Raw genomic sequence first — 14,656 nt, forward strand, 5'->3', positions numbered from 1 at the left:
CTATTTTAATCAAATCTACAAATCACAACATCGTTAATATATATTTTTAAATTTAAAACAATATATATTTCATATTAAAGTTGGCAAAAACTTGTGTGAGACGATCTCACGAGTCATATTTTGTGAGACGGCTCTCTTATTTGAGTCATCCATGAAAAAGTATTAATTTTTATTGTAAATATCGGTAGGGTTGACCCGTCTCATAGATAAAGATTCGTGAGACTGTCTCATAAGAGACCTACTTGATGCGGTACAAAATTTAGGTGATCGATCTATCCGGGTGGATACGTTGTTATGAGAGAATAACCCGTACTTCAGTGTCCAAAGCGGTAAAAATCAAGGTCGCCACCTGCGTCGCGAAACGAGAGTAGAGGTATCGTGAGATTCTCAGTAAAAGGTCCTCCGGTACTCGAGTTAGCAAACACCCCAAGATATGTACTCTCAAAAGCTAAAGGCCTTTTGGAGCATATAATGAGATAATAATCCCTTTCAAAATGGTGTGATAGCTCCTATTTATAGGCTTTCTAGATGGGCCATGGGCCCTCAATCATCTTGGGCTCTCTATTGGGCCTAATCCTTAATTAATGGCCCAATCTAATCTTTACCACACTAATCACCTAACTTACAAAATTAAATCACTTCTTAGATTAATACCCATCACTACTCATTAAAGTTTATAGAAAAATAATGTTCATAAATTTCAAGAGTGAATAAATAAGATTATTTGTACATTATAAAAAAAATTAATTTTAATCTCACAACTATTATTCGATTATCGATTTTAGTTATTAGAACCGATCATATAAAGACTTCGAACATTTTGTTAGAAAATCAAGATAACTATGGCAAAATGACTAAGATTGTTATTTAGCAAATCATGTGACCCAATTTTTTGTAACATTTTTTATATATAAATTTTAAAAAGATTTGTATTAATTTGAAATTAAGCAGAGTGGCTTAATTTTAAAAATTAAAAGATTTCAAAGTTTAAAATCCTAGCACGGGTAATCCAATTTTACTGGCTCCGCCACCATCCACTAATCATATATCTATATCTGTGAGATTAGTCAACTTAATTCATACATATCATATAAAATAATACATATATCATAAAAAATAAAATTTTTATGGAGTTGGGTCGGGTCAAAGATTCGTCTCATAAAATTGATTGTGAGACAATTAGAACACTATTATATTTGAAAATACCGCTTCATGACAGGGGCTCAAATATTTCGCATAATGCCCAAATTTTAAAATTCTAAGACGCTCAAAGCCAAGAACTGATCTAATCCAGAAAAGAAGACAACCTCCGACCCAACTAACATACAGACCACAGATGAAATCCGTGCTGCAAAATCCAAAATAAAAAAAATGGACAAAGTAATCGATATCTTTCCACACACAACCACAGCCACCGCCAGAGAAAGCTGGTGGTGCCGATGGAAGTGCGAGGAAGCAGCAGTGATGAGGTCGAAGATGCCTGGTGGGAAAAGGATAAGGACGGAGAAAGAGATTTCAGTTAGTCTTTAGGTTTTAGTAGCTAAAGTTAAACATGCTATAAAAGTATCGGGCACTGAATCTGTCTTCAGCTGTGCACCTTGGAAAGAACTAATGAACAATCTTGACAAGGCATTTTTGGTAGGTTTAATCACTCGAATTTACATCAATCAAGTGCTAACTAATTATTGATTTAAATTGACAGTTAACAAACAAAAAAATTGACAGTTTACTTAGACAGGAGAGCAAAAATATTCTTGTTCTTGTGCTATTTCATAGTCTTTTTTAATAAAAATTAATTAAAATAAAGTAGATTACACATCAATCCGTCACAAATGAAACTTCTACAGAATTGAGGTGTGCATGCAGCAGTCATATGAATGAACAGAAGAATAGGAATAACAATCTTTTTCTTCACCGCACATCTATAACAGATACAACAAGAACTAATACGGAACGTTGTTGGGGAGATTGCGTATAACATTACTCTTCATACCAATCTTAGAGCGCATGGCGTCAATACCAGACCGATTCATTGCTTTCATTACCTTCATCCTGAGTACTTCTCTTGATTGCACTGTTGCCAGACCCATGCTCCTATACCTGTGAGCAAATTGTATAATTTCACTTAAATATCGAGTTTTAGTTTACTTTTAGGAGTAGGAAGTAAGGATCTATCCAATCATTTCACATACCTAGAGGCCAATTTGGCGGCACTAATGGCGCTATTTGCAGGAGTTGGCCGTGGTTTCTGGCGGTAATATATTAAAAATTCTCTTGAACCGATCATTTTGGTCAGGGTTGTGCCGCCAATTCTTCGGGTAATAATTAACTCTGAGCCACCACTACCAAGTTCAACATCTTTCTGCATGTCATCAACCACAACCAGCTGCTTTCCTTCCTCGTCAACAAAACCTTATCCACATAAAAAAACAAAGAACCACAGGTTAGGTTACACGTTCACGCGTATAATATATTCACACACAACTATGTAGTTTCTTGGTGTTATAAAAACCTGCTGCTATAATCATAAAACACTTCTAACTCTGCTTCCTCCTCTTCACTTCCATCACCATAATGCACTTTGCAGTGGCTTTTTGCCTCCATATGCTTCCGAACAGCTTCGATACTGGAGAACGGATGACATCTCTCATTGAAATACAAACACATCAAATCCCTTTTAACCTGTGGGGTTCAGGCATCAAGATTTAAACTTTAAAGAAGCAAAAAAGGTAAAATAATGAAACACCGTGAACAGTTGGAGAAAATAATATAGTTGAAAACAAAATTGTCCTTGATATAAAAACACATTTAATACCTTGAGGCTGAGATAAGTAAGAAGACCTTTAGGATCCTTCAGATACTCAATGTCAGGTATGAAGAACCCGTGTTTCTTGTGCATGTGAACCATACAGTTCTCCACTGAATCATGCTCTAAATCACACATAGAGCAGCAAGTTGGATCCAACTTATAATCATCCTCATCCATATCATCATTATCAGGACTCTCGTTCACCCTGAGTTTGGCCCTAGAATCACTGGCTTCACAAGCCAAGTCTCCTCCATATCATCAACCTCTTCCCATTCGCTCTCTTCACTATCGTCATCCTCTGGTACCGAACGATGCAAAGGCACCTTTGGAACACGTGGAAGTGGCTTAATAATTGTACTTCCCTCATCTTCGCCAGTTGTTGATTCAGAAGAGCGTGATAAGTGACTCTTAGATTTTAGATGTTGTTCGTGGGCTTTAGAACTTCTGTATCCCTTTCCACAAAGTCCACAACTATACAGGAGGGGAGTTTCATCTGATTTGTTTTTCTCTTCTGCAAGTGCAGATTGTCTAGCTAGAAAAAGTGTTTCAGTCACTCCCGGAACCCCTGCAACCTGAACGAAACCAGGAACTTAATTAAAGCATCAGGAGAAATTTAAGAAACATACAGCAGCAGAATAGATACAATGGCTCTGGAGCAATACCTAAGACAAGAATTTCAAAATATTCAATTGTGGAAGACAACTAAAACGTCCATACTCCATACTAACAGCTACTTGCTTTCACACTCAATTTAACATGAAACTATAAGAGAAAAAAACATGGGCGATCATGATCTTACTCAAAACACCAGCTTCATACAAAGACCATAAATAACAACACTTCTAAAATTGAGCGCTGTGTTCTACAATAAAGTCTTATATCATTATGTCAATCATGTATTTGGTCGAGTAATGAGTAGCTAGAATATCTTGTTCATAAAATAAGCAAGTATGGAACTCTTCCAAGAGTCCCAAACACAGACAATCCATATCCTTCAAGTTCAGACACCCTGTGTTCACGAGTCAGCTGTTCAAATTCAAGACAATATGCTGACTTTTACTTTGATCGTGTGCTTTCCTCGATCAAATAAAATATCCAACTTTTCATTCTCTAATTACCGCACATTACGATATTGAATATTCTTCCACAAATAACATCAAATCTCAATTTTTTTACAAACACCTTTCTTTCTATGATCATTATCTGCGGTAGAGAACCAATCATTCACCAATAGTCATCATGAATTCATACAAATATGAGCTCCGTACAATAAGCAACCGATCAACAACTTATTAAACAAAAGCCAAAAAAGAAAAGAGTCCTCCTTTCCCTACTTATACCACATGAAATATGATGTGAAGTATCGAGTAAAAGAATCCCATAAATATAAACAAAATCAAACACATACAATAAGATTATGAAAAGAAATCGACGGCGGCTCACCTTCCGTTTAAGATTGTAACGGTGCCACTCAGATTTGTAGTGAAGCTTCTGCTCAGAATCGTCAAGGAATTCCTTGTTGCAAGCGTTGCAAGTCAATCCCGGGCCCCGGCATCCCTTGCTCTGGCGTCTGATTTTTTCCTTGAAGAAAATTCTTTAGTTCCAGGAATTAGGTTAATTTAAGGGAGCTCAGGGTTTTATTTTAACCGACATTTTGTTTGGCGTCCCAATATTATACACGTATTTTATTATCACTAGTAAAAGATGCATATGTATTGCATGTGTTATTATTATTTTTAATTTGATTAAATAATACTAAATAATTTACACGAAATTATTTTCGATTTAGAAAAGTTGTTCGATTTAAAAGGAAGTTTTGTTTTGATTTTTTTATATTTAAAATATGGAGTGACTTGAAAAAGTTTTAGTAGAGTAAGAAAGGTAATTATAGAATTAAGTATTTTGGTGTCCTCAAATGTAGTTATTCTAATGATCTCACACTTAATATAATAGTATAGATTATTATTATTATTATTATTATTGTTGTTGTTGTTGTTATATTTATATATATATATATATATATATATATATATATATATATTTAATTTGCTATTAATCTTAATTCGATACTCAATTATAATAAATATCTATATATAAGCAATTAAACGAACTCAAGAAAAGAAACTCTGATTTTTTTCTATAAAATGATATTTAATTTGAAGATTCCGATATTTTTTTTTACAAAAAAATACCTCTTGGATTTTTTTTTTTAAAAGAACTCATTCTTAAAAATTAAACAACATAAAATATTTATCTAAATATGATAAAATTTCCGCAAAAAACTGATTTTATTAGGCCGTCTCTTTATCTATTTTATTTACTAAAGTTGAGGACATGATAATAACTAACTAAGAAGGATACGAACTTTTTCTTCCAATTTTATCCTTATATAATACTAATATTACACTTCTTTTTTTTGTTTTTTTTTTTAAATTTCATCACACGCTTTTATTTTTATTTTTTTTATTTCAACATTTCAAATAGCAATTTAGAGCATTCATAATTTGTCAAATTTCAAATTATTCCATCGATAATGATAAAAAAAATTGTACACACACGCATCGCGTGTGCAGAATAACTAGTATATAATAATGACTAGTAGAAGCAGATTTTACTAATAGTAGAATTTTTAAAAAAAAAAAGAAAAAAAAAACCATTCTTAAAAATATAACTAGAGTGATGGCATAAGAGACAGATTTTTAACATCCATAATCTTAATTTTAAGTATAATTTGATTTATGCGATGGATATTTAATCAGAATGACTGAACAAATATTGTGTGTAACATTATTTTCGCCGTCTATATATTAAAATGAAAAACCATACATTTTGTTTAAATAACTATATATATTTTAATTGAAATGAAAATGTGAGAATAGGTAGACGACAAAAGGGTGTAGCATTGTGAGGAAATGAAAAGTTCATGAAAATTGGGAAGAAAGAATTGAGAAGTTAAAGAAGAAGACATGTCTTTGTAACTTGAACCATTTATATCTCTTGATTAATATCTGAACATGTCAAGTACAATATGGGGATCATGAAAAAGGTTTCAACAAAAACAGATTTTATTAGGCTTTTTTTATATGACAAAAACTTGTATGAGACGGTCTCATGAATCGTTTTTGTGAGACGATTCTTTTATTTGGGTCATCTATGAAAAAATATTACTTTTTAAGCTAAGAGTATGACTTTACATTGTGAATATCGGTAAGGTTGACCCGTCTCACCGATAAAGATTCGTGACTGGTAATCATTTGTACACGTTGAGAGTCTATAAGTTAAAATATTTATTTAAATATAATAATTTTTGTTATTTTTGAATTAATGATTTTTTTTTCATATTTTTTTTATTAGATGTGATTGACTATCTAATAAAACTATCAAATTAATGGTTCCTTAATTTATCATTCTCACTCTTTATAATATATATATATATATATATATATATATATATATATATATATAAACACACACACATGAACACCACTCTTGGTGAAGAGGATTCACTATCAAAGGAAAAACCAGATTCACACTTGGGCAAAGAGGAGGATTCAACGCAACAGTTTCACAGTTTGGGTTAACTCAGCCCTACAGTAGGTGTAGATCCAATGAATCACATAGACGACCCAGCCAACGTCCGGGCCAAACAAGGACCAAACCAGCTCGTATGGTTTGACCCGGAATCGTTGTCGGAACTGTCTTAAAGCGGTCTGGTTATAGTTTATTGGTGTAAAAACGTTGACATAACGGGTTGATCAAATTTTTTTATATTCTAAATAACGACCGAGATCAGTTGATCCAATGACCTTTGAATATCTAAGGTCACGATTACGTGGTTGTGCAACAGTCGGCCCGAATTTAAACTGACGAATTGACAGTTGAACTTTTTTTTTGTCCGAAATATTTTGTATACATACTTCTCATTCCCTTCTTATTTTTCACACAATTTTCTCTCAATTGCAAATTCTCAATTGTTCCATCTTTTCCTAGGTACGTCGTATCCAGCTTCTCTCTTTCTACTTAATTTTTATGGCAAATTTTATGTTTTTTGAGATATATTTAGTGTCCACTTTGAGTCAATTAATAGATTTAAAAGAAATGCACCAAAGGGATCCAAATCCAAATCCAAATCCAAATCATCCGAGAGAAGAAACTTTATTTGACCAATGTGAGTAACAAGCCCATTATTAGAAAATAGGAATTCTCTTCGTGACCAAACATGTGTTACATGTCCCATTTTCTTCTTGGTTTAACTAGAGCACTTTTCTATTCTTCTGGTTGAAAAAAATAAAATTATAAAAAAATCATAAATTTTGCAATAACAATAATAATACTAGTGATAGAGTGGGTCTCATGTGAGACCGTCTCACGGATCTTAATCCGTGAGACGGGTCAACCCTATCCATATTTAGGTGTGGACGTCGGGTCGGGTTTCACGGGTTCGGGTAGTTCGGGTAGCACATTTAATACCCGAACCCGAACTTTAATCGGTGCTACCCGATGGTTCGGGTACCCGAAATTTTCGGGTATAGTCGGGTACCCGAAATTTAAGTCAAAAATCTAATCTTCTTTATCTCTCAATATATATATATATATATATATATATATATATATAGTGGAATGATTTATACGAATTTTTTTCTGTTGTCAACAGGCCATTGGGTGAACAACAACAGGTACAAATGCAATGGATGATATTCAGAAAAAAAATAGATATCTTGTCTCAGTATAAGTCAAACTAATGTTCAAAATTTCTACACGTAAAGGTTCAGGAAGCTTAAAACCTTATCATATATCAATTAAACTTGATAAACAATATCTTTTCTACAAACAGCAGTTCTTGAGAAACAAATACTCAATGGATATGTAGGGGAGAAACTAAGACTTTTGGAAAACTCGCAAGTGAAATTCCGAAATCCTCTGGATGGCATACGCCGTAAAAGCCGTCACAGGGTCATCATCTGAATCTACGTTCATCCCATTATCGTAACAACACTTGGCTTTGAACGAGCGCGAAATTGACGGGTAGAATTTAGAAGTGCAAATCAATGAGCTGTTAATATTGTTAATGGAGCTGAAGACCAAATTCGTATAAAATATAAAACTCTATATATATATATATATAATATATATTACAAATATTTTAAAATCGGGTACCCGATTTTTTTTTCGGGTAGTATTGAACTACCCGAGACAAACCCGAAATTTGTATTTCGGGTTCGGGTTTCTACCCGATTTTACTTACATGCTAAATACCCGACCCGATCGGTTATTACCCGATCGGGTCGGGTCGGGTACCCGATACCCGATCACAAACGCCCACCCCTACCCATTTTCATAATTAAAAGTAATACTCTTAGCATAAAAAATAATATTTTTTCATAGATGACTCAAATAAAAGATCTGTCTCACAAATATGACCCGTGAGACCGTCTCACACAAGTTTCTGCCTTAGTGATAAACAAAAATAATATTTATTATTACCATTTTCTTAATAATGAGCGAATCGGCCATTAAAATAATTATTATGCCACTCCCACTATGGCAAAAACATATGTGAGACGGTCTCACGGGTCGTATTTTGTGAGATTGATATCTTATTTGGGTTATCCATGAAAAAAATATTATTTTTTATGCTAATAGTATTACTTTTTATTGTGAATATCGGTAGGGTTAGACTCGTATCACAGATAGAGATTCGTGATATCATTTCACAATAGACCTACTCTCCCACTATTTACCAATATTTAAATAATTATAATCAATTAAGTAAAAAGTATTTAATTCTTTTTCATTCTCTATGATGCTAACTACTTTATTCAATTCTTTTACACCAATAATGCCTTCCAAAACCATTTTTTTGACGGATTGATTTTTCACAATCATGATATTCTGAATCAATAGATACAAATCATGAACCATTCATGCAACTTTGAGCTGAACTTCAGCCAATCTTCTGTTAATTAAATGATAACGAATATTGACGATATCGTCTTCTTCGAATTTAAAAATTTTGATTTGTGAGATATCAGTTAATCACATATAAATAAAAATTTAAAATCTTTTTGAGGTGTTTCTATCTATATTAAACTAATAATTTTAGATCCATCCTTAACTGTAATTTGTCAAGTTTTCATTAATCAAAATCATGAACTATTAATGCTAATTATAGCAAGATTTTATTTTAATATATATGGAATTCTACAATATCAATAGCTTTTAAGGTTATATAATTTCAGATTAATAAAAATATCACGTACGCAAGATGATTAATCACGTCTCTTCCAAATTGCTCTGATATTCATTGCACATTGAAATTATATCATCAATTAATAAATTGTGATGTTGCTAAAATCGGGGATGCTAACCGGGAGGTCGGATCTTCTCTTGGAGCGTTCGGATCGAAACTTGGTACACTGGCTGGGAGGTCGGCACGTCACACGTGGAGCTCGGATCAGACACCTCGAAATCCAGAAACACAAACAAGAGTGTTAGAAGGGGGTCGGAAGATTGTTCCGGCGAAGCCCCTCCGACGCTCAAGTCAGAGAATAGAAAACTGAGGGAGTAATGTGCGTGCTGAGAGAATGTGAAAATATGAATTGAATGAATAAAGAGTTAATGAAACCTGGTATTTATAGGGGAACAATAGAGTCCTAGTTTTGGTAAGTTTAGATCTTCACAATCTTGATAAGGATTTGGTTATATCTTGTAGATTTAGTATGGATCCTGTAAAGATTTTGTAAATCTTGATAAGTCTTACCTTTCGGGGCTTGATTCTGGCAGGCTATCCGGTAGTGTCCAAGAAAGAGTTCTCGTAAACATGAGCTCTCCCGTCATCTCGGCCACTAAGAGCTCGGCTCGGGAGGTCGGTCACCAACTCTCGGATGGCTGTCAAGACGCCCTCTTGGGAGGTCGGTTCGGGTATACGTGGGAGGTCGGCCCGGGAGGTCGGCATTCTAAGCTACAGTCCCACGTAACTGCTTTCGGGAGGTCGGCCGAGGTGACCTCCCGGACGACCTCCCGCCCTGTTCGCAGTATACGATCCAACATTCTCGAACATTGGGCCTTAGCTATCTGGGCTACCGAGAGTGGGCCGATGTGGTCCTCAATCCGGGGGTATCACGAGTCCCCCCCTCCAGTCGAGCTGACGTTGTAAACCCAAAAGCTCGGGATTGCTTGGGCTCTTGGTGGCCCATGGGTAATCTGGTCTGTAATGCCTTTAGGCTGTACTGAGCCTCAAGGCTTATAGCTGGGCTGATCTTATGTTACCAAGTGCTTGATATGTCCTGACGTGCGGGGTAAAAAACATTTAACCGAGCTTCCTAGATATTTTGAGCTTACGTTGACTAAGCTAATGATGCCCCTAAGGATGAAATCCTTTAGCTGAGCTTAGATGCTCTCCGCTGTGCCTCTCTGGAATGATCCAGTCATAGGGTGTCCTGACCTGGAAGATGAAGCTTTTAGCCGAGCTGGTTGACTAAGTAAGTTGCACCGCCACAGGGGGTTGTTTACAAAGTTCTGTCTGAGCTGGACTGCGCTTATGATGGCCAAGCCAATGGAGGAACCGATTATGCTGAATGTGCTGACCTCAGGAGGGAAGACATTTGGCTTAGCTCTAAGTTTTTGATTTCCTGGTCTGGAATACGGAGCTTTTAGCCGAGCTGAGCGACCCATCAAAGCTCTAGACTACACTGGGGTGTCGGCAAGCTCTGATTGTCTGAGCTTAGATTCGAAGCCCCCAACAACGCCAATTAAATCATTATCGCCCGTACTGAGCTGAAGAAAAGCTGAGGCCCCAAGCTTATAGCCCTGTTGAGAAAGGGCTGGGGCACGAAACGTCACCGCCAGCTGTCAGTCAAACGGCTAGTTGCACATACTTCGAGACAATCTCAGCCGTTCAACCCCTACGAAATCAACGGTCCGATCTCCTCCTAGCCCCTCTATAAATACTAGTCCTCCATTCGTTTCATTTCTTACTTTTCCATCGCTTCACCTCAGCTCCGACCTTCCAAAAGAATTCCTCTTCTTCACTCCCACTCTCCCGATCTCTTGATATTTCTCTAGGTAAAATCCTCAACTTCCTCATGACGTCGCTAGATTGTCCTTCCCAGTCGACCTCCGAGGAGATCTTCAGAGAGGTGGACAAGTATGATCCCCTCGCGGAGATCATCTCGGTTACGAGTGAGTTTCCTGAGATTGAGGGGGTCAGCTCCCGTCTCAACACTGGTGATGACGGCCCAGTCCGGAACCAGCTCAGCCTCAGTCACCCCGAGGAGCTTACTAGGATGTCTGACCCTTGGTTCGAGCTTCATCGCTCATGGTTGGATGTCTCGGACGAGGTTCGCATCCGAGCTCTATCCCACGCCCCTTCGGAATACAACTTCATCTTTCCTCACTCTGAGGAGAGGGCTAATAACCCCCCTCCTAGCTACTATACCTTCTATACCTACTATACCCAATTGCCAATTCTTCGAGGGGGCCCCCAGTTCCAACAAATTTTGGAAACATCATTACTTTTTTGTTCAACCTTCTGACCGATGGGACATCTCTTCCCAATGGAGGGCTGCCCTCCCCGAGCTTCCCTCTCCTACTCCGGGCTTTCGCAAAAGCCTCACATTTCTCAAGCCCTTTGAGGCCATCAGGGGTCGACGCTTCCATACCCCAACTCTTTTAGCCGAGGACCTCTTGTGCTATTATGGGCTCAGCTCAGCCAAAGTCTCTTCCCGAGGCCATGAGGGTATGGAACCCAGCTCGACCCCTCACCTTTCTACCCCCTTATTTTTGCCTGACCTGACTTTAGCTCTTGTCTCAAGTATAAGAGTCATGAATGCTCTCATCCAGAAAGCTGCGGCCCGCAAGCAGAAGAAGATCAGCTCGGATGCCGCTGGCAAAGGCAAGGCCGTAGCTGCCGAGGCCAGCACTAAAGAGGTCACTGTGGTGACAAGTACCGAGGCTCAGGAGGCTGCCCAGAGTGCACCTTCTCGTAAACGCCGAGCCTCGGGCACCCCTAGTCCACTGGGTCGATCAGGCAGTAGCGGGGAGCTCGGACCCCTCCATACTGAGGCCGTCCCCCTGCGTCAGTTTAAACCGGACCCTCGTTCCAAGGTCATTCGCTGCAGGTCCAACCTTTACGACATGTACCGGGACGACCTTCGGATAATAGGGTCATGGCCCACTCCCCTAGCAGGCGCCGTGCTTCGGGACATCGTCTCTGCGGCTGACGCGGACTTCCTTCAAGAGCTCAACTGGTCCGAGCTTGTCACGAGGTCCACGGCTGCCAGCGCCGAGGTAATGCTTTTTTTTTTACTAAGCTCCTGTTTTCTACAGGGTGCCTTGCTGAACGCCGAGGTGGCTTTCCGAGCCACCAATTTTAGGAAACAGTCCTCGAAAGATACCAGGACCTTCCAGGCGACATCAACTGAGCTGGAGAGAAAGCTAGATGCCCTTACTGAGGCCCTTGAGATGGAGAAGGCCAACTCCAAGAGGCGGGAGGATGACATGCGCCAGGGCTTCGCAGCTGAGACCCTGAAGTTGAAGAACGAGCTACGACTGGCGGAGGTCCGGCTTGAGGCGTGTCAGGAGGAGGCTAGAGCTTCTCAGGAGGTGGCCAGGGCTGCTCGAGCTGACCTGGACAAAGGGGCTGAGACTTTCAAAGAGACCTTCCTGAAGTCTGAGGAGTTTGCCATCACCGTTGCTGAAAAGGCCCTCGGTTTCATATACGTGGGTTTCGACGGTGCTGTGGCTCAGTTCCAGGAAGCTGGGTACCCTTCGGAGGGGTCCTCAGCTGATTTTCTCGACCCTCAAAAGGTGGTAGATAATCTCCCCCCCGAAGCCCCAGAAGCAGAAGACTGAATAGCTCGGCACTCCACCCCAGCTCATCTGTTTATTTCATTTTATTTTGCCTGTATCGAAATTTTTAATGAGAATATTTTATCGTTCCGTCTCGTACGAGGTCATCAATCATAATGAACATCATAAAACTTTAATTCGCTGAGGTTACTCTTTGATAGGTCGGCTAGACACTTAGTACAATAATAATCTGATAAGGTCACTTTTCGAGAGAGGTCGGCTGTGCTCTTGGAGATCAGCCTAGCACTTAATAAAATAATGAAACACTCGAGTTACACTGGGAGAGGTCGGCCGGGCTCTTGGAGCTCGGCCCCACACTTAATAAAATAATGAACCACTCGAGTTACGCTGAGAGAGGTCGGCCGGGCTCTTGGAGCTCGGCCCCACACTTAATAAAATAATGAACCACTCAAGTTACGCTGAGAGAGGTCGGCCGGGCTCTTGGAGCTCGGCCCCACACTTAATAAAATAATGAACCACTCGAGCCACGCTGAGAGAGGTCGGTCGGGCTCATTGAGCTCGGCCCCACACTTAATAAAATAATGAACCACTCAAGTTACGCTGAGAGAGGTCGGTTGGGCTCTTGGAGCTCGGCCAAGCACTTAGTAAAATAATGAACCCGTGAGGTCACGCTGAGAGAGGTCGGCTGGGCTCTTGGAGCTCGGCCAAGCACTTAATAAAATTTTAATAACGTAAGATCACGTTCCGAGAGTGGGATCGGCTCGGCCGGACATTGATAAAATTTAAATAACGTAAGATCATGTTCCGAGAGTGAGATCGGCTCGGCCCTGGGAGCTCGGCCGGACACTTAATAAAATTTTAATAACGTAAGATCACGTTCCGAGAGTTGGGTCGACTCCCCATGGGAGCTCGGCCAGACACTTGATAAAATTTTAATAACGTAAGATCACGTTGCGAGAGTGGGGTCAGCTCGGCCATGGGAGCTCGGCCCCACAATTGGTCAAATTTTACACAAGCTTGCATAGTGAAGTTCATGCCGAGCTGAGGTGAGCATCATTATACGTTTAGTCTGAACTCCCTGAGGGTGAAAACCCATATCATACTTGGCGTGACCAAGATGAGGTGAGCTCTGGGCTCCTGAAATGTCCGAGGGTGAAAACCCTTGTCATACTTGGCGTGACCAAGATGAGGTGAGCTCTGGGCTCCTGAAATGTCCGAGGGTGAAAACCCTTGTCATACGTGGCGTGACCAAGATGAGGTGAGCTCTGGGCTCCTGAAATGTCTGAGGGTGAAAACCCTTGTCATACTTGGCGTGACCAAGATGAGGTGAGCTCTGGGCTCCTGAAATGTCCGAGGGTGAAAACCCTTGTCATACTTGGCGTGACCAAGATGAGGTGAGCTCTGGGCTCCTGAAATGTCCGAGGGTGAAAACCCTCGTCATACTTGGCGTGACCAAGATGAGGTGAGCTCTGGGCTCCTGAAATGTCTGAGGGTGAAAACCCTTGTCTTACTTGGCGTGACCAAGATGAGGTGAGCTCTGGGCTCCTAAAATGTTCGAGGGTAAAAACCCTTGTCATACTTGACGTGACCAAGATGAGGTGAGCTCTGGGCTCCTGAAATGTCCGAGGGTGAAAACCCTTGTCATACTTGGCGTGACCAAGATGAGGTGAGCTCTGGGCTCTTGAAATGTCTGAGGGTGAAAACCCTTGTCATACTTGGCGTGACCAAGATGAGGTGAGCTCTGGGCTCCTGAAATGTCTGAGGGTGAAAACCCTTGTCATACTTTGCGTGACCAAGATGAGGTGAGCTCTGGGCTCCTGAGATGTCTGAGTGTGAAAACCCTTGTCATACTTGGCGTGACCAAGATGAGGTGAGCTCTGGGCTCCTGAAATGTCCGAGGGTGAAAACCCTTGTCTGTAATAACAACAATCTCTAACTAAAATTTGTAATTTTATTAATGTCTGAAAAAAGCGTTAAAACCTGATGTCCTTGCAACAAAAATAAATGACAATAAAAAGAGCTAAATTCCTTAAATAT

At 39.5% G+C, this 14,656-nt stretch overlaps 1 pseudogene; it reads right to left on the bottom strand.

The window, feature by feature from the left end:
- Nucleotides 1-1,760: 1,760 nt before the first annotated feature.
- LOC140840657 (cytoplasmic 60S subunit biogenesis factor REI1 homolog 1-like) lies at nucleotides 1,761-10,483 on the bottom strand (annotated as a pseudogene).
- Between the last annotated feature and the right edge of the window lie 4,173 nt (nucleotides 10,484-14,656).

The sequence above is a fragment of the Primulina eburnea genome, chromosome 9 (genome assembly GCF_022965805.1).
Source record: "Primulina eburnea isolate SZY01 chromosome 9, ASM2296580v1, whole genome shotgun sequence".
Lineage (NCBI taxonomy): Eukaryota > Viridiplantae > Streptophyta > Magnoliopsida > Lamiales > Gesneriaceae > Primulina > Primulina eburnea.